The sequence below is a fragment of the Zootermopsis nevadensis genome, unplaced genomic scaffold, assembly GCF_977971745.1.
Source record: "Zootermopsis nevadensis isolate Lab colony 2312 unplaced genomic scaffold, Znev_1.0 Znev_ptg000017l, whole genome shotgun sequence".
In the NCBI taxonomy this organism is placed as follows: domain Eukaryota; kingdom Metazoa; phylum Arthropoda; class Insecta; order Blattodea; family Termopsidae; genus Zootermopsis; species Zootermopsis nevadensis.
Window position 1 is genome coordinate 1,133,979 of NW_028259149.1, and position 25,839 is coordinate 1,159,817.

Below are 25,839 nucleotides of genomic sequence, written 5' to 3' on the forward strand. Positions count from 1 at the left end.
AAATTATCCTAGACTAAATTTTGAATTAATATGAAGCAAATGACAGGCGCCTAACCCCCTTGCCTTCTGTGTTTATCTGATTATACCACCGGAGAGAAAAAAAAGGAATTCATATAATGTTCACCCCTCCAAGTATTGGACAAGCGCTGTGTATCTTAACTCGGAGATGTCCCGTCTCACATCTTTCGTGGTTGCCCTCCTTTTTCCGGAAGTAGACCATCCCACCACCTGGACGGCAAAATTTCACACTGAGATACAGCGGTGAGGAAAATTACCTCATTTGCTCGACAGGTATCTCCCAACACTCATTCACGCGTTTCATTGCGTCTTCGATAATCGCGGAACAAACTGGCTAGGCTCGAGTGCACTTACTGAGAAACGATTAGGCAACACAAAGGAATTTTTTTAGAAAAAGCCATAATCAAACAATGCAATCATTTCGGCAAATAGGTAGTTTGGGAGCAGTCCCAACGACGCCGACATGCTGGCTGCAGTTATTAAAGAAAAAAGCAAAATAAAAAAAATGAAGCCAACAGCACGTGGTGTTCCCAAGCGGTCACCCATCCAAGTACTATCCACGCCCAATGCTGCTTAACTGCGGTGATCAGACGAGAACCGGTGTTTTCAGCATGGTATGGCCGTTGGCATTAGATTTGACTGAGTTACTCCTATAACAAGTCCATTCCTTATTTCCTGCATAACCAAATCAATTGAATTTCAAAATAGTAAGAGAACGGATTGCTGATTATCTTTAGAAAACGACACTTCCAGCTTCTAAAGTCGATACCACTAACAAATACAGGGCCGAACCCTGAAAGATTCACCTCGGACGACTTCCTCAAAATTCCCAATATAAAATACATGGACATAAGTAGAAATATACGGCAGACAGATTTTACCTGGCCGAGTGGTTCCTTGCTGAAATAATGATTTTCTAAATACCGTTGCAGGAGAAAATCACAGTTGACTCTCTCGGTGGGTGTAAATCAGGAGCTGCCCAGTGGCCGATGAATAATATACAACGCCAAGACACAAAAGAGTATTTCAGTCTATACACGATATGGTCTTGCTAGAACAAGTACGTATTCGCCGGCACTTGGAACACTGCCCGACACAGTAGGATAAAAAACCATTCAAGCTGAACTTTCACCTAGTATTCGTCTGCGATCTAAAGTCAACTACTGATAGACGCCTGTGCAGCTTTACTTTCTATGACTATCTTTAGGCATTCTGTGTAAGAAAAAAAAAATTAGTAAAACGTTCACCCCTCCAAGTGACGGACAGTCGCTTTGTATCTTAACGACGAGACCCACAGACTGAAGCCTTTCCTGAAAGGTGTGTTAATTTTAGGAGGGAAAATTACATTCAAATTAAATTATCCTAGACTAAATTTTGAAGTAACATGAAGCAAATGACAGGCGCCTAACCCCCTTGCCTTCTGTGTTTATCTGATTATACCCCCGGAGAGAAAAAAAAGGAATTCATATAATGTTCACCCCTCCAAGTATTGGACAAGCGCTGTGTATCTAACTCGGAGATGTCCCGTCTCACATCTTCCGTGGTTGCCCTCCTTTTTCCGGAAGTAGACCATCCCACCACCTGGATGGCAAAATTTCACACTGAGATACTGCGGTGAGGAAAATTACCTCATTTGCTCGACAGGTATCTCCCAACACTCATTCATGCGTTTCATTGCGTCATCGATAATCGCGGAACAAACTGGCTAGGCTCGAGTGCACTTACTGAGAAACGATAAGGCAACAAAAAGGAATTTTTTTAGAAAAAGCCATAATCAAACAATGCAATCATTTCGGCAAATAGGTAGTTTGGGAGCAGTCCCAACGACGCCGACATGCTGTCTGCAGTTATTAAAGAAAAAAGCAAAATAAAAAAAATGAAGCCAACAGCACGTGGTGTTCCCAAGCGGTCACCCATCCAAGTACTAACCACGCCCAATGCTGCTTAACTGCGGTGATCAGACGAGAACCGGTGTTTTCAGCATGGTATGGCCGTTGGCATTAGATTTGACTGAGTTACTCCTATAACAAGTCCATTCCTTATTTCCTGCATAACCAAATCAATTGAATTTCAAAATAGTAAGAGAACGGATTGCTGATTATCTTTAGAAAACGACACTTCCAGCTTCTAAAGTCGATACCACTAACAAATACAGGGCCGAACCCTGAAAGATTCACCTCGGACGACTTCCTCAAAATTCCCAATATAAAATACATGGACATAAGTAGAAATATACGGCAGACAGATTTTACCTGGCCGAGTGGTCCCTTGCTGAAATAATGATTTTCTAAATACCGTTGCAGGAGAAAATCACAGTTGACTCTCTCGGTGGGTGTAAATCAGGAGCTGCCCAGTGGCCGATGAATAATATACAACGCCAAGACACAAAAGAGTATTTCAGTCTATACACGATATGGTCTTGCTAGAACAAGTACGTATTCGCCGGCACTTGGAACACTGCCCGACACAGTAGGATAACAAACCATCCAAGCTGAACTTTCACCTAGTATTCGTCTGCGATCTAAAGTCAACTACTGATAGACGCCTGTGCAGCTTTACTTTCTATGACTATCTTTAGGCATTCTGTAAAAGAAAAAAAAAAATTAGTAAAACGTTCACCCCTCCAAGTGACGGACAGTCGCTTTGTATCTTAACGACGAGACCCACAGTCTGAAGCCTTTCCTGAAAGGTGTGTTAATTTTAGGAGGGAAAATTACATTCAAATATAAATTATCCTAGACTAAATTTTGAATTAATATGAAGCAAATGACAGGCGCCTAACCCCCTTGCCTTCTGTGTTTATCTGATTATACCCCCGGAGAGAAAAAAAAGGAATTGATATAATGTTCACCCCTCCAAGTATTGGACAAGCGCTGTGTATCTTAACTCGGAGATGTCCCGTCTCACATCTTTCGTGGTTGCCCTCCTTTTTCCGGAAGTAGACCATCCCACCACCTGGACGGCAAAATTTCACACTGAGATACTGCGGTGAGGAAAATTACCTCATTTGCTCGACAGGTATCTCCCAACACTCATTCACGCGTTTCATTGCGTCTTCGATAATCGCGGAACAAACTGGCTAGGCTCGAGTGCACTTACTGAGAAACGATTAGGCAACACAAAGGAATTTTTTTAGAAAAAGCCATAATCAAACAATGCAATCATTTCGGCAAATAGGTAGTTTGGGAGCAGTCCCAACGACGCCGACATGCTGGCTGCAGTTATTAAAGAAAAAAGCAAAATAAAAAAAATGAAGCCAACAGCACGTGGTGTTCCCAAGCGGTCACCCATCCAAGTACTATCCACGCCCAATGCTGCTTAACTGCGGTGATCAGACGAGAACCGGTGTTTTCAGCATGGTATGGCCGTTGGCATTAGATTTGACTGAGTTACTCCTATAACAAGTCCATTCCTTATTTCCTGCATAACCAAATCAATTGAATTTCAAAATAGTAAGAGAACGGATTGCTGATTATCTTTAGAAAACGACACTTCCAGCTTCTAAAGTCGATACCACTAACAAATACAGGGCCGAACCCTGAAAGATTCACCTCGGACGACTTCCTCAAAATTCCCAATATAAAATACATGGACATAAGTAGAAATATACGGCAGACAGATTTTACCTGGCCGAGTGGTTCCTTGCTGAAATAATGATTTTCTAAATACCGTTGCAGGAGAAAATCACAGTTGACTCTCTCGGTGGGTGTAAATCAGGAGCTGCCCAGTGGCCGATGAATAATATACAACGCCAAGACACAAAAGAGTATTTCAGTCTATACACGATATGGTCTTGCTAGAACAAGTACGTATTCGCCGGCACTTGGAACACTGCCCGACACAGTAGGATAAAAAACCATTCAAGCTGAACTTTCACCTAGTATTCGTCTGCGATCTAAAGTCAACTACTGATAGACGCCTGTGCAGCTTTACTTTCTATGACTATCTTTAGGCATTCTGTGTAAGAAAAAAAAAATTAGTAAAACGTTCACCCCTCCAAGTGACGGACAGTCGCTTTGTATCTTAACGACGAGACCCACAGACTGAAGCCTTTCCTGAAAGGTGTGTTAATTTTAGGAGGGAAAATTACATTCAAATTAAATTATCCTAGACTAAATTTTGAAATAACATGAAGCAAATGACAGGCGCCTAACCCCCTTGCCTTCTGTGTTTATCTGATTATACCCCCGGAGAGAAAAAAAAGGAATTCATATAATGTTCACCCCTCCAAGTATTGGACAAGCGCTGTGTATCTAACTCGGAGATGTCCCGTCTCACATCTTCCGTGGTTGCCCTCCTTTTTCCGGAAGTAGACCATCCCACCACCTGGATGGCAAAATTTCACACTGAGATACTGCGGTGAGGAAAATTACCTCATTTGCTCGACAGGTATCTCCCAACACTCATTCATGCGTTTCATTGCGTCATCGATAATCGCGGAACAAACTGGCTAGGCTCGAGTGCACTTACTGAGAAACGATAAGGCAACAAAAAGGAATTTTTTTAGAAAAAGCCATAATCAAACAATGCAATCATTTCGGCAAATAGGTAGTTTGGGAGCAGTCCCAACGACGCCGACATGCTGTCTGCAGTTATTAAAGAAAAAAGCAAAATAAAAAAAATGAAGCCAACAGCACGTGGTGTTCCCAAGCGGTCACCCATCCAAGTACTAACCACGCCCAATGCTGCTTAACTGCGGTGATCAGACGAGAACCGGTGTTTTCAGCATGGTATGGCCGTTGGCATTAGATTTGACTGAGTTACTCCTATAACAAGTCCATTCCTTATTTCCTGCATAACCAAATCAATTGAATTTCAAAATAGTAAGAGAACGGATTGCTGATTATCTTTAGAAAACGACACTTCCAGCTTCTAAAGTCGATACCACTAACAAATACAGGGCCGAACCCTGAAAGATTCACCTCGGACGACTTCCTCAAAATTCCCAATATAAAATACATGGACATAAGTAGAAATATACGGCAGACAGATTTTACCTGGCCGAGTGGTCCCTTGCTGAAATAATGATTTTCTAAATACCGTTGCAGGAGAAAATCACAGTTGACTCTCTCGGTGGGTGTAAATCAGGAGCTGCCCAGTGGCCGATGAATAATATAGAACGCCAAGACACAAAAGAGTATTTCAGTCTATACACGATATGGTCTTGCTAGAACAAGTACGTATTCGCCGGCACTTGGAACACTGCCCGACACAGTAGGATAACAAACCATCCAAGCTGAACTTTCACCTAGTATTCGTCTGCGATCTAAAGTCAACTACTGATAGACGCCTGTGCAGCTTTACTTTCTATGACTATCTTTAGGCATTCTGTAAAAGAAAAAAAAAAAATTAGTAAAACGTTCACCCCTCCAAGTGACGGACAGTCGCTTTGTATCTTAACGACGAGACCCACAGTCTGAAGCCTTTCCTGAAGGGTGTGTTAATTTTAGGAGGGAAAATTACATTCAAATATAAATTATCCTAGACTAAATTTTGAATTAATATGAAGCAAATGACAGGCGCCTAACCCCCTTGCCTTCTGTGTTTATCTGATTATACCCCCGGAGAGAAAAAAAAGGAATTGATATAATGTTCACCCCTCCAAGTATTGGACAAGCGCTGTGTATCTTAACTCGGAGATGTCCCGTCTCACATCTTTCGTGGTTGCCCTCCTTTTTCCGGAAGTAGACCATCCCACCACCTGGACGGCAAAATTTCACACTGAGATACTGCGGTGAGGAAAATTACCTCATTTGCTCGACAGGTATCTCCCAACACTCATTCACGCGTTTCATTGCGTCTTCGATAATCGCGGAACAAACTGGCTAGGCTCGAGTGCACTTACTGAGAAACGATTAGGCAACACAAAGGAATTTTTTTAGAAAAAGCCATAATCAAACAATGCAATCATTTCGGCAAATAGGTAGTTTGGGAGCAGTCCCAACGACGCCGACATGCTGGCTGCAGTTATTAAAGAAAAAAGCAAAATAAAAAAAATGAAGCCAACAGCACGTGGTGTTCCAACCAACCAACCAACCAAAAAGCTAACCGAGGGCGGAGGCCTGCGCAAGCGCAAGCATCGTCCCTACCTAGGTGACACCATTCCTGCACTCAAGGCGCATTGCTGGAAATGGTAAACGGTCTTAATATAAAAAAAAAAAAAAAAAAAAAAAAAAAAAAAAAAAAAAAAAAAAAAAAAACGAAAATTTTGCTGACGCTAACAGGGTTACGCCGTGGCTGGAGCCTCGACCATTCAAACTGGGATCTGTTGCTGCTGATGGGAGGTTATCCCGTCAGGCAAGTTGTCCAAAGGAATTTGGTTGGTTGGATCTCTGGGGTTTGAACCCAGAGAGGGGGGGGCCGTTTCGGCTGAAGGCCTCTGCGGCGTGGGGGGAAGATCATTTCAGCTGATGGCCTCCACGATCGGGGGGGGGAGGGTGGCGGGCCGTGCCCCTATTAAGTTATACCCTGGCATTCGCCTCACAACTGAGGAAAAGCACGGAAAACCTCAGTCAGGGTAGCCGAGTAGTCTAATCACTCGTTGTGCCGACTTGGCCGTCGTTTGGGGACGGCCTCGGCTGGCCTGCTGGACATCGGTCGCCCTCGGTTGCCCTTGGGCGACCTCTGGCAGCCCTCGTTCGGCACGAGTGCCTCCCGAGTTGCCGAACTAAGGGGTTCCCCACACCAGCTAACCTCGAGTCAAATCTCTCAGTCAGTGCTCTGGTGTGGTCGGCAAAGAAAGGGACCCCCAGATCCTCATGTATTTGCCTGTTACTAACGTACCAGGGCGCGTTAGTAACAATGCGGAGACACTTGGATTGCAGAACTTGCAGCTTCCGGACGTGGGTGCGGGCAGCTGACCTCCAGATCGGGCATGCGTAATCCATCATGGGACGGATGAGCTGCTTATAGAGCAGCACACCGTTCCTGATGGACAGGCCACTTCTCCTATTGATGAGCGGGCCTAGCACACCTAATCGTTGCGCCGCCTTCTTTCCCACCTGGTTGACGTGCGCCGACCAGGTAAGCCCGGCGTCAAGGGTGACCCCCAGATACCGCGCTGTTTTGACCCATTCGATCGGCTGGCCGAGAAACTGCACTGCTCTGGGCTGTTGGATGCGTCTTCTCGACGAAACGAAGAGAACCGCGGTGCTCTTCGAGACGTTGATAGCAATCCTCCAGGCCCTGAGCCAGAGCTCAAGTCTACTCAGGTAGGTTTCCAGATACCTGACGAGAAGCGTTGGGCTACGGGACGTGGCTACTAGAGCCGTGTCGTCCGCGTACTGTGCTAACTCGACGTGGCGGGACGGAGTGGGTATGTCGTTGACATACAGACTGAAGAGCACAGGGGAGAGAAGTCCGCCCTGCACAACTCCAGCCCGCATGGCTCGACGTGTGGACGCGGCCGACTGGAAGGACGTCTGGAATGTCCGGTCAGCGAGGTAGGAAGAGATGGTTTTCACCAAGTACGACGGGAAGTTGAGGACGGTCAGTTTGTATAGGAGGCCTTGGACCCAGACTGTGTCGAAGGCTTTGGCCACGTCCAGGAAGACCGCGCCGGTTAGCCGCTTCTCATCAAGGTTTCTGTTGACCCTTTCGACGAGGCGAGCCAGCTGCATCGACGTGCTGTGTCTGGGTCGAAACCCAAACTGCTCGTCGCGCAGCAGCCCGCGTTCGCTGACCTCGTGTAGGACCCTCGTTAGAAGGATCTTCTCGCAGAGCTTGCCTACCGTGTCGAGAAGACTGATGGGTCTATAGGAAGAAGGTAGCGTGGGGTCCTTCCCCGGTTTCAGTATGGACACCACGCGAGCGTGTTTCCATGCCGAGGGGAAGTGCTGCCTGCGGAGAACCGCGTTGAACACTTTCGTGAGAAAGGTTACCGCGCGTCGTGGGAGATGTCTCAGGACCCTGTTCGGTATACCGTTGGGGCCCGGAGCCTTGCCAACCTTGAGTCCCTTGATGGCCTGGGCGACCTCCGAGGGACTGGTTAATTTCGGTTCACTTGCGGGGGCATACTCGTATGCTCGCATCTCCTCGTTAACCATGTCAATTGCAGCCGGGTCCGACGGGTTGTCTACCGGCTGGAATTGGACCTCAAGGCTGTCGGCCAGGGCTTCTGCCTTCTCGGGGTTCGAGAGAGCCAGTCCTCCCGGCACTATCAAGGGAGGCGACGGAGTGGGGACTCGCATCACCCGCTTGGTCATCTTCCAAAGCGACTGGTCCTCGCAGTCCAAGGATTCGAGCGTGTCGCTCCACTGTTCGTTCCGCCACTCGTTGAGACGATAGGTCACCGACCTCTGGAGTCGATTGACCTGGGTCTTAAGAGCGGGGTCCCTCGTGACCTGCCACCGCCTCCTCAGCCGGTTCTTCAGGCGTATTTCATCCCGAATACTAGCGGGCAGAAGCGGTCGCCTGTCAACGCGGGGTCGAAGCTTGGGAGCGGACGCTGCTGTGGCTTCCAGGATAGCACTGGTCAGCTCCTCGACGCACTTGTCGATTGCCTCCTCGTCGTTTACCACGGGGTTCCCCGGGAGTCTGCTTTCGAGGCAAGCCTGGAATGAAGCCCAGTCCATTCTCGCGAAGTCCGGGCGATCAGGCAGGTTTTGAAAGGACGATCGGCACGTGGTGTCGATGAGGACGGGCAGGTGATCTGAGCTGAGTGCGGGGCATACAGTCAGGTGCACCGGTAGAACGAAGTCCTTGATGAGGACAATATCAAGGACGTCGGGTGTGGCGTTGTGTGTGTAGGGAGCCGTGGTTGGGGAATCCGGCCCGTAGATCAAGCAGGAATTTCTGTTGGCGTAATCACGCAGGAGCGAGCCCCTAGCAGAGATCAGCCTAGAATTCCAGTCCGTGTGCTTTGCGTTGAGGTCACCAGCCAAGAGGACCGGGAAACCCCCGCTTAAGCACTCGGTCAAGTCCGACTCAATCCAGGGCCGGGTGGGTGCGAGGTATGCCGCCACGAGCTTAACTTTCCTAGTTGCCAGCACCAGGTGAATGGCGGTTGCTTCCAGTTGCTGCAGACCCGAGACCGGCACAGGGTAGTGATCAATGCCCCTGCGGACAAGGATCGCTGTGCCGCCCCCCAGCGTCGGGCGGTCCGTACGGTGGCAAACGTAGTTCGCGAACCTCAAGGCCCGACCCGACGTGAGGTGCGTCTCGTTCAGGAGGCAAACATCGACTCCGTAGTCACCGAGGAACTGCTCCAGCTCCAGCTTCCTGCCGCGAACACCGTCGGCGTTCCAGTAAGCCAGCCGCAAGGCTTTACCACCGTGTCCTCTAGGCCGTGCAGTCATTGTCGGCCATGAAGAGGAGAACGGTTTTGAGGAGGGCTCGCGGACGAGACCCGCCGGGTGGGAGGGAGTGGATCGCGGCGAGGAGACGGCGCGTCAACTCGACGCAGACCCGTGGTGAGAGGGTCTCCAGGATATCTGCGATGTCCTGGAGCGGTGACTGACCCTTGGGTGGGGTGGGGTCAGTCTTCTTGGGAGCAGGTGCGGGCTTGTTGGGAACAGGTGCAGTGGGATTTGCCACCGGCACCGCAGGACGAGCGGGCTTGGCACGGCCGCCCTTGGAGACAGCCTGCCGCTCAGTCCGTGCAATGGCGCTAGATGGCGTTGGGGCGGAGTTCCCCATGGCCGCAGCTTTGACGACGCGGCCACCACGGACCACGTGGTTCCACCCAGGGCCCAAGTTCTCCTGGTCTAGAGAAGGCTTAGCTGGCGCCGATTTGGGCGCTGGCAGGCGCGTGGAGACGCCGTCCTTTCTGCCGCGATCCCCTTTCGCACGCTGCGCAGCGGCCGCCTTGGCTTCCTTCCACTTTCTGCAACCTCTATAGTTCGCAGTGTGGTTGCCCCCGCAGCTGCAGCACTTAAGCTGCTGCTTGGGGGTGGCACACGACCCGGATGGGTGAGCGTCCCCGCAGGCCACGCACCTAGGTGCATAACCGCAGTTCCGCTGCGTGTGCCCGAAGCGTTGGCACCGCTTGCACTGCATGGGCCCCTTCGGTGCGACGTACGTCTCCACCTTGACCCGCAGACCGCAGATCTCGGTCAGGGAACGCACTTTCGCCACGTCGGGGCCCCGTGCTACCGACACTATAAAGTGTGGCGTAAGGGGACGGTCACCGTCCTGGTCCATGGCCCGGCGCGTTGATCGGAGTTGCAGGACACCCTGCACAGTAATGTGCATGGCGGCCAGCTCCTCGCGTATCTCGGCCTCGGGCATGCGCACGCCCAGGTTTTTAATCACCAGGCGCACGCACCGATCCTCGGGGAGGGAGAATGTGTGAAAACTCACACCCTCGCCCTCACCGAGGGAACGCAGGACCCTGACGGTGGCCCGGAATCCGTCGGCGGACTCAGGCACAAGAGTCAGGTTTTCTCCCTTCATCTGCGCCACGATCCCGCAGGCCGACTCCGCGCGAATCCTCTGCAGGAAACCGCGTACGTCCTTCACCCCAGACACGTACACCGGGGTTTTGTTACGGCGCTCCCCCGGAGCCGTTTTGTCCACTTGAGCGTGGGAAGAAGAAGCGGCGTCAGATGACACGCCAGTGAGCGGCCCGGACAGGTCCCCGGAAGCCCGGGGAGACCTGCGCCCATGTGCCTCCTCCATCGAGGAAGCGGGTCCCGGCTGGGAGCCGGGTCCCTTGGCTGAGGGCTTCACTGTCCCGCTTGGCGGTTTCAGCGCGGCGGGGTGAGCGGGGGGAGGTCCGCGGGACGACTTCACGTCCCTCACTCCTTTAACCTCTTGCGAGGCCCCGGCTTTAGTGGGGAGCGGTGCCGAGGAATCCACCCCAGCAGTCGCCCCTTTAACCGGTCGCCCGGCCACTACCCCGGTGTACGCCGCGCTGACCTCAGCATAACTGCCGAGTTGCCGGCCACACGAGGTGGCTTGTTCGCCCGTGGAAGCGTTGGTGTAGGTTGCTGTTGCTGCCGCCGCCGAGCCATCGGGCCGATGGACTTTCGCCGGTGCCGGCAGAGGAGTGGACCCGGCTCCGGACAGTGGCCCGGGCGCCGGGCGCCTAGATGCGGGTTCCGTCGAACCGCCCGAGTTGGACAAGTCCAACTCGTTGGCCTTCCTCTTGCCAGCGTTGGCTCGAGTAGGCCCTCCGACCACGGCTACGGCTGTTGCTGTTGCTGCTGCTGCTGCCGCCCGCTGTCGCTGCTTTTCGGCGTCGATGGCGTCCAGAAGCTGCTTCCGCACCTGCTGGAGCAGCTCAGGGAGGTGGGCCTTCAGAAAGGCCAGGTCACCTCCGTCCATACCTCGCCGAGCGCTGAGAGTGTTGAACCAGACAATTCTCTCGACCAGTGCCGAAAAGTGAGATCCAATCCTCTCCTCTATCTCTATCTATCACACGTGGTGTTCCCAAGCGGTCACCCATCCAAGTACTAACCACGCCCAATGCTGCTTAACTGCGGTGATCAGACGAGAACCGGTGTTTTCAGCATGGTATGGCCGTTGGCATTAGATTTGACTGAGTTACTCCTATAACAAGTCCATTCCTTATTTCCTGCATAACCAAATCAATTGAATTTCAAAATAGTAAGAGAACGGATTGCTGATTATCTTTAGAAAACGACACTTCCAGCTTCTAAAGTCGATACCACTAACAAATACAGGGCCGAACCCTGAAAGATTCACCTCGGACGACTTCCTCAAAATTCCCAATATAAAATACATGGACATAAGTAGAAATATACGGCAGACAGATTTTACCTGGCCGAGTGGTTCCTTGCTGAAATAATGATTTTCTAAATACCGTTGCAGGAGAAAATCACAGTTGACTCTCTCGGTGGGTGTAAATCAGGAGCTGCCCAGTGGCCGATGAATAATATACAACGCCAAGACACAAAAGAGTATTTCAGTCTATACACGATATGGTCTTGCTAGAACAAGTACGTATTCGCCGGCACTTGGAACACTGCCCGACACAGTAGGATAAAAAACCATTCAAGCTGAACTTTCACCTAGTATTCGTCTGCGATCTAAAGTCAACTACTGATAGACGCCTGTGCAGCTTTACTTTCTATGACTATCTTTAGGCATTCTGTGTAAGAAAAAAAAAAATTAGTAAAACGTTCACCCCTCCAAGTGACGGACAGTCGCTTTGTATCTTAACGACGAGACCCACAGACTGAAGCCTTTCCTGAAAGGTGTGTTAATTTTAGGAGGGAAAATTACATTCAAATTAAATTATCCTAGACTAAATTTTGAAATAACATGAAGCAAATGACAGGCGCCTAACCCCCTTGCCTTCTGTGTTTATCTGATTATACCCCCGGAGAGAAAAAAAGGAATTCATATAATGTTCACCCCTCCAAGTATTGGACAAGCGCTGTGTATCTAACTCGGAGATGTCCCGTCTCACATCTTCCGTGGTTGCCCTCCTTTTTCCGGAAGTAGACCATCCCACCACCTGGATGGCAAAATTTCACACTGAGATACTGCGGTGAGGAAAATTACCTCATTTGCTCGACAGGTATCTCCCAACACTCATTCATGCGTTTCATTGCGTCATCGATAATCGCGGAACAAACTGGCTAGGCTCGAGTGCACTTACTGAGAAACGATAAGGCAACAAAAAGGAATTTTTTTAGAAAAAGCCATAATCAAACAATGCAATCATTTCGGCAAATAGGTAGTTTGGGAGCAGTCCCAACGACGCCGACATGCTGTCTGCAGTTATTAAAGAAAAAAGCAAAATAAAAAAAATGAAGCCAACAGCACGTGGTGTTCCCAAGCGGTCACCCATCCAAGTACTAACCACGCCCAATGCTGCTTAACTGCGGTGATCAGACGAGAACCGGTGTTTTCAGCATGGTATGGCCGTTGGCATTAGATTTGACTGAGTTACTCCTATAACAAGTCCATTCCTTATTTCCTGCATAACCAAATCAATTGAATTTCAAAATAGTAAGAGAACGGATTGCTGATTATCTTTAGAAAACGACACTTCCAGCTTCTAAAGTCGATACCACTAACAAATACAGGGCCGAACCCTGAAAGATTCACCTCGGACGACTTCCTCAAAATTCCCAATATAAAATACATGGACATAAGTAGAAATATACGGCAGACAGATTTTACCTGGCCGAGTGGTCCCTTGCTGAAATAATGATTTTCTAAATACCGTTGCAGGAGAAAATCACAGTTGACTCTCTCGGTGGGTGTAAATCAGGAGCTGCCCAGTGGCCGATGAATAATATACAACGCCAAGACACAAAAGAGTATTTCAGTCTATACACGATATGGTCTTGCTAGAACAAGTACGTATTCGCCGGCACTTGGAACACTGCCCGACACAGTAGGATAACAAACCATCCAAGCTGAACTTTCACCTAGTATTCGTCTGCGATCTAAAGTCAACTACTGATAGACGCCTGTGCAGCTTTACTTTCTATGACTATCTTTAGGCATTCTGTAAAAGAAAAAAAAAAAATTAGTAAAACGTTCACCCCTCCAAGTGACGGACAGTCGCTTTGTATCTTAACGACGAGACCCACAGTCTGAAGCCTTTCCTGAAAGGTGTGTTAATTTTAGGAGGGAAAATTACATTCAAATATAAATTATCCTAGACTAAATTTTGAATTAATATGAAGCAAATGACAGGCGCCTAACCCCCTTGCCTTCTGTGTTTATCTGATTATACCCCCGGAGAGAAAAAAAAGGAATTGATATAATGTTCACCCCTCCAAGTATTGGACAAGCGCTGTGTATCTTAACTCGGAGATGTCCCGTCTCACATCTTTCGTGGTTGCCCTCCTTTTTCCGGAAGTAGACCATCCCACCACCTGGACGGCAAAATTTCACACTGAGATACTGCGGTGAGGAAAATTACCTCATTTGCTCGACAGGTATCTCCCAACACTCATTCACGCGTTTCATTGCGTCTTCGATAATCGCGGAACAAACTGGCTAGGCTCGAGTGCACTTACTGAGAAACGATTAGGCAACACAAAGGAATTTTTTTAGAAAAAGCCATAATCAAACAATGCAATCATTTCGGCAAATAGGTAGTTTGGGAGCAGTCCCAACGACGCCGACATGCTGGCTGCAGTTATTAAAGAAAAAAGCAAAATAAAAAAAATGAAGCCAACAGCACGTGGTGTTCCCAAGCGGTCACCCATCCAAGTACTAACCACGCCCAATGCTGCTTAACTGCGGTGATCAGACGAGAACCGGTGTTTTCAGCATGGTATGGCCGTTGGCATTAGATTTGACTGAGTTACTCCTATAACAAGTCCATTCCTTATTTCCTGCATAACCAAATCAATTGAATTTCAAAATAGTAAGAGAACGGATTGCTGATTATCTTTAGAAAACGACACTTCCAGCTTCTAAAGTCGATACCACCAACAAATACAGGGCCGAACCCTGAAAGATTCACCTCGGACGACTTCCTCAAAATTCCCAATATAAAATACATGGACATAAGTAGAAATATACGGCAGACAGAATTTACCTGGCCGAGTGGTTCCTTGCTGAAATAATGATTTTCTAAATACCGTTGCAGGAGAAAATCACAGTTGACTCTCTCGGTGGGTGTAAATCAGGAGCTGCCCAGTGGCCGATGAATAATATACAACGCCAAGACACAAAAGAGTATTTCAGTCTATACACGATATGGTCTTGCTAGAACAAGTACGTATTCGCCGGCACTTGGAACACTGCCCGACACAGTAGGATAAAAAACCATCCAAGCTGAACTTTCACCTAGTATTCGTCTGCGATCTAAAGTCAACTACTGATAGACGCCTGTGCAGCTTTACTTTCTATGACTATCTTTAGGCATTCTGTAAAAGAAAAAAAAAAAATTAGTAAAACGTTCACCCCTCCAAGTGACGGACAGTCGCTTTGTATCTTAACGACGAGACCCACAGACTGAAGCCTTTCCTGAAAGGTGTGTTAATTTTAGGAGGGAAAATTACATTCAAATTAAATTATCCTAGACTAAATTTTGAAATAATATGAAGCAAATGACAGGCGCCTAACCCCCTTGCCTTCTGTGTTTATCTGATTATACCCCCGGAGAGAAAAAAAAGGAATTCATATAATGTTCACCCCTCCAAGTATTGGACAAGCGCTGTGTATCTAACTCGGAGATGTCCCGTCTCACATCTTCCGTGGTTGCCCTCCTTTTTCCGGAAGTAGACCATCCCACCACCTGGACGGCAAAATTTCACACTGAGATACTGCGGTGAGGAAAATTACCTCATTTGCTCGACAGGTATCTCCCAACACTCATTCATGCGTTTCATTGCGTCATCGATAATCGCGGAACAAACTGGCTAGGCTCGAGTGCACTTACTGAGAAACGATAAGGCAACAAAAAGGAATTTTTTTAGAAAAAGCCATAATCAAACAATGCAATCATTTCGGCACATAGGTAGTTTGGGAGCAGTCCCAACGACGCCGACATGCTGGCTGCAGTTATTAAAGAAGAAAGCAAAATAAAAAAATGAAGCCAACAACACGTGGTGTTCCCAAGCGGTCACCCATCCAAGTACTAACCACGCCCAATGCTGCTTAACTGCGGTGATCAGACGAGAACCGGTGTTTTCAGCGTGGTATGGCCGTTGGCATTAGATTTGACAGAGTTACTTATGTAACAAGTCCATTCCTTATTTCCTGCATAACCAAATAAATTGAATTTCAAAATAGTAAAAGAACGGATTGCTGATTATCTTTAGAAAACGACACTTCCAGCTTCTAAAGTCGATACCACTAACAAATACAGGGCCGAACCCTGAAAGATTCACCTCGGACGACTTCCTCAAAATTCCCAATATAAAATACATGGACATAAGTAGAAATATACGGCAGACAGATTTTACCTGGCCGAGTGGGTCCTTGCTGAAATAATGATTTTCTAAATACCGTTGCAGGAGAAAATCACAGTTGACTCTCTCGGTGGGTGTAAATCAGGAGCTGCCCAGTGGCCGATGAATAATATACAACGCCAAGACACAAAAGAGTATTTCAGTCTATACACGATATGGTCTTGCTAGAACAAGTACGTATTCGCCGGCACTTGGAACACTGCCCGACACAGTAGGATAACAAACCATCCAAGCTGAACTTTCACCTAGTATTCGTCTGCGATCTAAAGTCAACTACTGATAGACGCCTGTGCAGCTTTACTTTCTATGACTATCTTTAGGCATTCTGTAAAAGAGAAAAAAATTTTTAGTAAAACGTTCACCCCTCCAAGTGACGGACATTCGCTTTGTATCTTAACGACGAGACCCACAGTCTAAGCCTTTCCTGAAAGGTGTGTTAATTTTAGGAGGGAAAATTACATTCAAATATAAATTATCCTAGACTAAATTTTGAATTAATATGAAGCAAATGACAGGCGCCTAACCCCCTTGCCTTCTGTGTTTATCTGATTATACCACCGGAGAGAAAAAAAAGGAATTCATATTATGTTCACCCCTCCAAGTATTGGACAAGCGCTGTGTATCTTAACTCGGAGATGTCCCGTCTCACATCTTTCGTGGTTGCCCTCCTTTTTCCGGAAGTAGACCATCCCACCACCTGGACGGCAAAATTTCACACTGAGATACAGCGGTGAGGAAAATTACCTCATTTGCTCGACAGGTATCTCCCAACACTCATTCACGCGTTTCATTGCGTCTTCGATAATCGCGGAACAAACTGGCTAGGCTCGAGTGCACTTACTGAGAAACGATTAGGCAACACAAAGGAATTTTTTTAGAAAAAGCCATAATCAAACAATGCAATCATTTCGGCAAATAGGTAGTTTGGGAGCAGTCCCAACGACGCCGACATGCTGGCTGCAGTTATTAAAGAAAAAAGCAAAATAAAAAAAATGAAGCCAACAGCACGTGGTGTTCCCAAGCGGTCACCCATCCAAGTACTATCCACGCCCAATGCTGCTTAACTGCGGTGATCAGACGAGAACCGGTGTTTTCAGCATGGTATGGCCGTTGGCATTAGATTTGACTGAGTTACTCCTATAACAAGTCCATTCCTTATTTCCTGCATAACCAAATCAATTGAATTTCAAAATAGTAAGAGAACGGATTGCTGATTATCTTTAGAAAACGACACTTCCAGCTTCTAAAGTCGATACCACTAACAAATACAGGGCCGAACCCTGAAAGATTCACCTCGGACGACTTCCTCAAAATTCCCAATATAAAATACATGGACATAAGTAGAAATATACGGCAGACAGATTTTACCTGGCCGAGTGGTTCCTTGCTGAAATAATGATTTTCTAAAAACCGTTGCAGGAGAAAATCACAGTTGACTCTCTCGGTGGGTGTAAATCAGGAGCTGCCCAGTGGCCGATGAATAATATACAACGCCAAGACACAAAAGAGTATTTCAGTCTATACACGATATGGTCTTGCTAGAACAAGTACGTATTCGCCGGCACTTGGAACACTGCCCGACACAGTAGGATAAAAAACCATTCAAGCTGAACTTTCACCTAGTATTCGTCTGCGATCTAAAGTCAACTACTGATAGACGCCTGTGCAGCTTTACTTTCTATGACTATCTTTAGGCATTCTGTGTAAGAAAAAAAAAAATTAGTAAAACGTTCACCCCTCCAAGTGACGGACAGTCGCTTTGTATCTTAACGACGAGACCCACAGACTGAAGCCTTTCCTGAAAGGTGTGTTAATTTTAGGAGGGAAAATTACATTCAAATTAAATTATCCTAGACTAAATTTTGAAATAACATGAAGCAAATGACAGGCGCCTAACCCCCTTGCCTTCTGTGTTTATCTGATTATACCCCCGGAGAGAAAAAAAAGGAATTCATATAATGTTCACCCCTCCAAGTATTGGACAAGCGCTGTGTATCTAACTGGGAGATGTCCCGTCTCACATCTTCCGTGGTTGCCCTCCTTTTTCCGGAAGTAGACCATCCCACCACCTGGACGGCAAAATTTCACACTGAGATACTGCGGTGAGGAAAATTACCTCATTTGCTCGACAGGTATCTCCCAACACTCATTCATGCGTTTCATTGCGTCATCGATAATCGCGGAACAAACTGGCTAGGCTCGAGTGCACTTACTGAGAAACGATAAGGCAACAAAAAGGAATTTTTTTAGAAAAAGCCATAATCAAACAATGCAATCATTTCGGCAAATAGGTAGTTTGGGAGCAGTCCCAACGACGCCGACATGCTGGCTGCAGTTATTAAAGAAAAAAGCGAAATAAAAAAAATGAAGCCAACAGCACGTGGTGTTCCCAAGCGGTCACCCATCCAAGTACTAACCACGCCCAATGCTGCTTAACTGCGGTGATCAGACGAGAACCGGTGTTTTCAGCATGGTATGGCCGTTGGCATTAGATTTGACTGAGTTACTCCTATAACAAGTCCATTCCTTATTTCCTGCATAACCAAATCAATTGAATTTCAAAATAGTAAGAGAACGGATTGCTGATTATCTTTAGAAAACGACACTTCCAGCTTCTAAAGTCGATACCACTAACAAATACAGGGCCGAACCCTGAAAGATTCACCTCGGACGACTTCCTCAAAATTCCCAATATAAAATATATGGACATAAGTAGAAATATACGGCAGACAGATTTTACCTGGCCGAGTGGTTCCTTGCTGAAATAATGATTTTCTAAAAACCGGTGCAGGAGAAAATCACAGTTGACTCTCTCGGTGGGTGTAAATCAGGAGCTGCCCAGTGGCCGATGAATAATATACAACGCCAAGACACAAAAGAGTATTTCAGTCTATACACGATATGGTCTTGCTAGAACAAGTACGTATTCGCCGGCACTTGGAACACTGCCCGACACAGTAGGATAAAAAACCATTCAAGCTGAACTTTCACCTAGTATTCGTCTGCGATCTAAAGTCAACTACTGATAGACGCCTGTGCAGCTTTACTTTCTATGACTATCTTTAGGCATTCTGTGTAAGAAAAAAAAAATTAGTAAAACGTTCACCCCTCCAAGTGACGGACAGTCGCTTTGTATCTTAACGACGAGACCCACAGACTAAAGCCTTTCCTGAAAGGTGTGTTAATTTTAGGAGGGAAAATTACATTCAAATTAAATTATCCTAGACTAAATTTTGAAATAACATGAAGCAAATGACAGGCGCCTAACCCCCTTGCCTTCTGTGTTTATCTGATTATACCCCCGGAGAGAAAAAAAAGGAATTCATATAATGTTCACCCCTCCAAGTATTGGACAAGCGCTGTGTATCTAACTCGGAGATGTCCCGTCTCACATCTTCCGTGGTTGCCCTCCTTTTTCCGGAAGTAGACCATCCCACCACCTGGATGGCAAAATTTCACACTGAGATACTGCGGTGAGGAAAATTACCTCATTTGCTCGACAGGTATCTCCCAACACTCATTCATGCGTTTCATTGCGTCATCGATAATCGCGGAACAAACTGGCTAGGCTCGAGTGCACTTACTGAGAAACGATAAGGCAACAAAAAGGAATTTTTTTAGAAAAAGCCATAATCAAACAATGCAATCATTTCGGCAAATAGGTAGTTTGGGAGCAGTCCCAACGACGCCGACATGCTGGCTGCAGTTATTAAAGAAAAAAGCGAAATAAAAAAAATGAAGCCAACAGCACGTGGTGTTCCCAAGCGGTCACCCATCCAAGTACTAACCACGCCCAATGCTGCTTAACTGCGGTGATCAGACGAGAACCGGTGTTTTCAGCATGGTATGGCCGTTGGCATTAGATTTGACTGAGTTACTCCTATAACAAGTCCATTCCTTATTTCCTGCATAACCAAATCAATTGAATTTCAAAATAGTAAGAGAACGGATTGCTGATTATCTTTAGAAAACGACACTTCCAGCTTCTAAAGTCGATACCACTAACAAATACAGGGCCGAACCCTGAAAGATTCACCTCGGACGACTTCCTCAAAATTCCCAATATAAAATATATGGACATAAGTAGAAATATACGGCAGACAGATTTTACCTGGCCGAGTGGTTCCTTGCTGAAATAATGATTTTCTAAATACCGTTGCAGGAGAAAATCACAGTTGACCCTCTCGGTGGGTGTAAATCAGGAGCTGCCCAGTGGCCGATGAATAATATACAACGCCAAGACACAAAAGAGTATTTCAGTCTATACACGATATGGTCTTGCTAGAACAAGTACGTATTCGCCGGCACTTGGAACACTGCCCGACACAGTAGGATAACAAACCATCCAAGCTGAACTTTCACCTAGTATTCGTCTGCGATCTAAAGTCAACTACTGATAGACGCCTGTGCAGCTTTACTTTCTATGACTATCTTTAGGCATTCTGTAAAAGAAAAAAAAAAAATTAGTAAAACGTTCACCCCTCCAAGTGACGGACAGTCGCTTTGTATCTTAACGACGAGACCCACAGACTGAAGCCTTTCCTGAAAGGTGTGTTAATTTTAGGAGGGAAAATTACATTCAAATTAAATTATCCTAGACTAAATTTTGAAATAACATGAAGCAAATGACAGGCGCCTAACCCCCTTGCCTTCTGTGTTTATCTGATTATACCCCCGGAGAGAAAAAAAAGGAATTCATATAATGTTCACCCCTCCAAGTATTGGACAAGCGCTGTGTATCTAACTCGGAGATGTCCCGTCTCTCATCTTCCGTGGTTGCCCTCCTTTTTCCGGAAGTAGACCATCCCACCACCTGGACGGCAAAATTTCACACTGAGATACTGCGGTGAGGAAAATTACCTCATTTGCTCGACAGGTATCTCCCAACACTCATTCATGCGTTTCATTGCGTCATCGATAATCGCGGAACAAACTGGCTAGGCTCGAGTGCACTTACTGAGAAACGATAAGGCAACAAAAAGGAATTTTTTTAGAAAAAGCCATAATCAAACAATGCAATCATTTCGGCACATAGGTAGTTTGGGAGCAGTCCCAACGACGCCGACATGCTGGCTGCAGTTATTAAAGAAAAAAGCAAAATAAAAAAATGAAGCCAACAGCACGTGGTGTTCCCAAGCGGTCACCCATCCAAGTACTAACCACGCCCAATGCTGCTTAACTGCGGTGATCAGACGAGAACCGGTGTTTTCAGCGTGGTATGGCCGTTGGCATTAGATTTGACAGAGTTACTCCTGTAACAAGTCCATTCCTTATTTCCTGCATAACCAAATAAATTGAATTTCAAAATAGTAAGAGAACGGATTGCTGATTATCTTTAGAAAACGACACTTCCAGCTTCTAAACTCGATACCACTAACAAATACAGGGCCGAACCCTGAAAGATTCACCTCGGACGACTTCCTCAAAATTCCCAATATAAAATACATGGACATAAGTAGAAATATACGGCAGACAGATTTTACCTGGCCGAGTGGTTCCTTGCTGAAATAATGATTTTCTAAATACCGTTGCAGGAGAAAATCACAGTTGACCCTCTCGGTGGGTGTAAATCAGGAGCTGCCCAGTGGCCGATGAATAATATACAACGCCAAGACACAAAAGAGTATTTCAGTCTATACACGATATGGTCTTGCTAGAACAAGTACGTATTCGCCGGCACTTGGAACACTGCCCGACACAGTAGGATAAAAAACCATCCAAGCTGAACTTTCACCTAGTATTCGTCTGCGATCTAAAGTCAACTACTGATAGACGCCTGTGCAGCTTTACTTTCTATGACTATCTTTAGGCATTCTGTAAAAGAAAAAAAAAAAATTAGTAAAACGTTCACCCCTCCAAGTGACGGACAGTCGCTTTGTATCTTAACGACGAGACCCACAGACTGAAGCCTTTCCTGAAAGGTGTGTTAATTTTAGGAGGGAAAATTACATTCAAATTAAATTATCCTAGACTAAATTTTGAAATAACATGAAGCAAATGACAGGCGCCTAACCCCCTTGCCTTCTGTGTTTATCTGATTATACCCCCGGAGAGAAAAAAAAGGAATTCATATAATGTTCACCCCTCCAAGTATTGGACAAGCGCTGTGTATCTAACTCGGAGATGTCCCGTCTCTCATCTTCCGTGGTTGCCCTCCTTTTTCCGGAAGTAGACCATCCCACCACCTGGACGGCAAAATTTCACACTGAGATACTGCGGTGAGGAAAATTACCTCATTTGCTCGACAGGTATCTCCCAACACTCATTCATGCGTTTCATTGCGTCATCGATAATCGCGGAACAAACTGGCTAGGCTCGAGTGCACTTACTGAGAAACGATAAGGCAACAAAAAGGAATTTTTTTAGAAAAAGCCATAATCAAACAATGCAATCATTTCGGCACATAGGTAGTTTGGGAGCAGTCCCAACGACGCCGACATGCTGGCTGCAGTTATTAAAGAAAAAAGCAAAATAAAAAAATGAAGCCAACAGCACGTGGTGTTCCCAAGCGGTCACCCATCCAAGTACTAACCACGCCCAATGCTGCTTAACTGCGGTGATCAGACGAGAACCGGTGTTTTCAGCGTGGTATGGCCGTTGGCATTAGATTTGACAGAGTTACTCCTGTAACAAGTCCATTCCTTATTTCCTGCATAACCAAATAAATTGAATTTCAAAATAGTAAGAGAACGGATTGCTGATTATCTTTAGAAAACGACACTTCCAGCTTCTAAACTCGATACCACTAACAAATACAGGGCCGAACCCTGAAAGATTCACCTCGGACGACTTCCTCAAAATTCCCAATATAAAATACATGGACATAAGTAGAAATATACGGCAGACAGATTTTACCTGGCCGAGTGGTTCCTTGCTGAAATAATGATTTTCTAAATACCGTTGCAGGAGAAAATCACAGTTGACCCTCTCGGTGGGTGTAAATCAGGAGCTGCCCAGTGGCCGATGAATAATATACAACGCCAAGACACAAAAGAGTATTTCAGTCTATACACGATATGGTCTTGCTAGAACAAGTACGTATTCGCCGGCACTTGGAACACTGCCCGACACAGTAGGATAAAAAACCATCCAAGCTGAACTTTCACCTAGTATTCGTCTGCGATCTAAAGTCAACTACTGATAGACGCCTGTGCAGCTTTACTTTCTATGACTATCTTTAGGCATTCTGTAAAAGAAAAAAAAAAAATTAGTAAAACGTTCACCCCTCCAAGTGACGGACAGTCGCTTTGTATCTTAACGACGAGACCCACAGACTGAAGCCTTTCCTGAAAGGTGTGTTAATTTTAGGAGGGAAAATTACATTCAAATTAAATTATCCTAGACTAAATTTTGAAATAACATGAAGCAAATGACAGGCGCCTAACCCCCTTGCCTTCTGTGTTTATCTGATTATACCCCCGGAGAGAAAAAAAAGGAATTCATATAATGTTCACCCCTCCAAGTATTGGACAAGCGCTGTGTATCTAACTCGGAGATGTCCCGTCTCTCATCTTCCGTGGTTGCCCTCCTTTTTCCGGAAGTAGACCATCCCACCACCTGGACGGCAAAATTTCACACTGAGATACTGCGGTGAGGAAAATTACCTCATTTGCTCGACAGGTATCTCCCAACACTCATTCATGCGTTTCATTGCGTCATCGATAATCGCGGAACAAACTGGCTAGGCTCGAGTGCACTTACTGAGAAACGATAAGGCAACAAAAAGGAATTTTTTTAGAAAAAGCCATAATCAAACAATGCAATCATTTCGGCACATAGGTAGTTTGGGAGCAGTCCCAACGACGCCGACATGCTGGCTGCAGTTATTAAAGAAAAAAGCAAAATAAAAAAATGAAGCCAACAGCACGTGGTGTTCCCAAGCGGTCACCCATCCAAGTACTAACCACGCCCAATGCTGCTTAACTGCGGTGATCAGACGAGAACCGGTGTTTTCAGCGTGGTATGGCCGTTGGCATTAGATTTGACAGAGTTACTCCTGTAACAAGTCCATTCCTTATTTCCTGCATAACCAAATAAATTGAATTTCAAAATAGTAAGAGAACGGATTGCTGATTATCTTTAGAAAACGACACTTCCAGCTTCTAAACTCGATACCACTAACAAATACAGGGCCGAACCCTGAAAGATTCACCTCGGACGACTTCCTCAAAATTCCCAATATAAAATACATGGACATAAGTAGAAATATACGGCAGACAGATTTTACCTGGCCGAGTGGTTCCTTGCTGAAATAATGATTTTCTAAATACCGTTGCAGGAGAAAATCACAGTTGACCCTCTCGGTGGGTGTAAATCAGGAGCTGCCCAGTGGCCGATGAATAATATACAACGCCAAGACACAAAAGAGTATTTCAGTCTATACACGATATGGTCTTGCTAGAACAAGTACGTATTCGCCGGCACTTGGAACACTGCCCGACACAGTAGGATAACAAACCATCCAAGCTGAACTTTCACCTAGTATTCGTCTGCGATCTAAAGTCAACTACTGATAGACGCCTGTGCAGCTTTACTTTCTATGACTAACTTTAGGCATTCTGTAAAAGAAAGAAAAAAATTTAGTAAAACGTTCACCCCTCCAAGTGACGGACAGTCGCTTTGTATCTTAACGACGAGACCCACAGTCTGAAGCCTTTCCTGAAAGGTGTGTTAATTTTAGGAGGGAAAATTACATTCAAATATAAAATATCCTAGTCTAAATTTTGAAATATGCATGAAGCAAATGACAGGCGCCTAACCCCCTTGCCTTCTGTGTTTATCTGATTATACCCCCGGAGAGAAAAAAAAGAAATTCATATAATGTTCAGCTCTCCAAGTATTGGACAAGCGCTGTGTATCTTAACTCGGAGATGTCCCGTCTCACATCTTTCGTGGTTGCCCTCCTTTTCCGGAAGTAGACCATCCCACCACCTGGACGGCTAAATTTCACACAGAGATACTGCGGTGAGGAAAATTACCTCATTTGCTCGACAGGTATCTCCCAACACTCATTCACGCGTTTCATTGCGTCTTCGATAATCGCGGAACAAACTGGCTAGGCTCGAGTGCACTTACTGAGAAACGATTAGGCAACACAAAGGAATTTTTTTAGAAAAAGCCATAATCAAACAATGCAATCATTTCGGCAAATAGGTAGTTTGGGAGCAGTCCCAACGACGCCGACATGCTGGCTGCAGTTATTAAAGAAAAAAGCAAAATAAAAAAAATGAAGCCAACAGCACGTGGTGTTCCCAAGCGGTCACCCATCCAAGTACTAACCACGCCCAATGCTGCTTAACTGCGGTGATCAGACGAGAACCGGTGTTTTCAGCATGGTATGGCCGTTGGCATTAGATTTGACTGAGTTACTCCTATAACAAGTCCATTCCTTATTTCCTGCATAACCAAATCAATTGAATTTCAAAATAGTAAGAGAACGGATTGCTGATTATCTTTAGAAAACGACACTTCCAGCTTCTAAAGTCGATACCACTAACAAATACAGGGCCGAACCCTGAAAGATTCACCTCGGACGACTTCCTCAAAATTCCCAATATAAAATACATGGACATAAGTAGAAATATACGGCAGACAGATTTTACCTGGCCGAGTGGTTCCTTGCTGAAATAATGATTTTCTAAATACCGTTGCAGGAGAAAATCACAGTTGACCCTCTCGGTGGGTGTAAATCAGGAGCTGCCCAGTGGCCGATGAATAATATACAACGCCAAGACACAAAAGAGTATTTCAGTCTATAAACGATATGGTCTTGCTAGAACAAGTACGTATTCGCCGGCACTTGGAACACTGCCCGACACAGTAGGATAACAAACCATCCAAGCTGAACTTTCACCTAGTATTCGTCTGCGATCTAAAGTCAACTACTGATAGACGCCTGTGCAGCTTTACTTTCTATGACTATCTTTAGGCATTCTGTAAAAGAAAAAAAAAATTTTAGTAAAACGTTCACCCCTCC

At 46.0% G+C, this 25,839-nt stretch overlaps 14 non-coding genes and 1 pseudogene across 14 annotated transcripts; all 15 read right to left on the reverse strand.

Annotated features, from left to right (window-relative positions):
- Positions 1-527: 527 nt before the first annotated feature.
- Positions 528-646, reverse strand: LOC147873523 (5S ribosomal RNA). Its single transcript, XR_015535596.1, has one exon. It is a non-coding gene; the product is annotated as a 5S ribosomal RNA (ribosomal RNA).
- Positions 647-1,898: 1,252 nt separating this feature from the next.
- Positions 1,899-2,017, reverse strand: LOC147873524 (5S ribosomal RNA). The gene has a single exon (XR_015535702.1). It is a non-coding gene; the product is annotated as a 5S ribosomal RNA (ribosomal RNA).
- A 1,255-nt stretch (positions 2,018-3,272) lies between these two features.
- LOC147873525 (5S ribosomal RNA) lies at positions 3,273-3,391 on the reverse strand. The gene has a single exon (XR_015535597.1). It is a non-coding gene; the product is annotated as a 5S ribosomal RNA (ribosomal RNA).
- A 1,252-nt stretch (positions 3,392-4,643) lies between these two features.
- On the reverse strand, positions 4,644-4,762 carry LOC147873526 (5S ribosomal RNA). Its single transcript, XR_015535703.1, has one exon. It is a non-coding gene; the product is annotated as a 5S ribosomal RNA (ribosomal RNA).
- Positions 4,763-11,367: 6,605 nt separating this feature from the next.
- On the reverse strand, positions 11,368-11,486 carry LOC147873527 (5S ribosomal RNA; annotated as a pseudogene).
- A 1,252-nt stretch (positions 11,487-12,738) lies between these two features.
- Positions 12,739-12,857, reverse strand: LOC147873528 (5S ribosomal RNA). The gene has a single exon (XR_015535704.1). It is a non-coding gene; the product is annotated as a 5S ribosomal RNA (ribosomal RNA).
- Positions 12,858-14,113: 1,256 nt separating this feature from the next.
- Positions 14,114-14,232, reverse strand: LOC147873529 (5S ribosomal RNA). The gene has a single exon (XR_015535706.1). It is a non-coding gene; the product is annotated as a 5S ribosomal RNA (ribosomal RNA).
- Positions 14,233-15,485: 1,253 nt separating this feature from the next.
- On the reverse strand, positions 15,486-15,604 carry LOC147873530 (5S ribosomal RNA). Its single transcript, XR_015535669.1, has one exon. It is a non-coding gene; the product is annotated as a 5S ribosomal RNA (ribosomal RNA).
- A 1,255-nt stretch (positions 15,605-16,859) lies between these two features.
- Positions 16,860-16,978, reverse strand: LOC147873531 (5S ribosomal RNA). Its single transcript, XR_015535598.1, has one exon. It is a non-coding gene; the product is annotated as a 5S ribosomal RNA (ribosomal RNA).
- Positions 16,979-18,231: 1,253 nt separating this feature from the next.
- Positions 18,232-18,350, reverse strand: LOC147873532 (5S ribosomal RNA). The gene has a single exon (XR_015535707.1). It is a non-coding gene; the product is annotated as a 5S ribosomal RNA (ribosomal RNA).
- Positions 18,351-19,602: 1,252 nt separating this feature from the next.
- LOC147873533 (5S ribosomal RNA) lies at positions 19,603-19,721 on the reverse strand. The gene has a single exon (XR_015535708.1). It is a non-coding gene; the product is annotated as a 5S ribosomal RNA (ribosomal RNA).
- Positions 19,722-20,974: 1,253 nt separating this feature from the next.
- On the reverse strand, positions 20,975-21,093 carry LOC147873534 (5S ribosomal RNA). The gene has a single exon (XR_015535620.1). It is a non-coding gene; the product is annotated as a 5S ribosomal RNA (ribosomal RNA).
- Positions 21,094-22,346: 1,253 nt separating this feature from the next.
- On the reverse strand, positions 22,347-22,465 carry LOC147873535 (5S ribosomal RNA). Its single transcript, XR_015535621.1, has one exon. It is a non-coding gene; the product is annotated as a 5S ribosomal RNA (ribosomal RNA).
- Positions 22,466-23,718: 1,253 nt separating this feature from the next.
- LOC147873536 (5S ribosomal RNA) lies at positions 23,719-23,837 on the reverse strand. The gene has a single exon (XR_015535622.1). It is a non-coding gene; the product is annotated as a 5S ribosomal RNA (ribosomal RNA).
- Positions 23,838-25,093: 1,256 nt separating this feature from the next.
- On the reverse strand, positions 25,094-25,212 carry LOC147873537 (5S ribosomal RNA). The gene has a single exon (XR_015535709.1). It is a non-coding gene; the product is annotated as a 5S ribosomal RNA (ribosomal RNA).
- Positions 25,213-25,839: the final 627 nt, after the last annotated feature.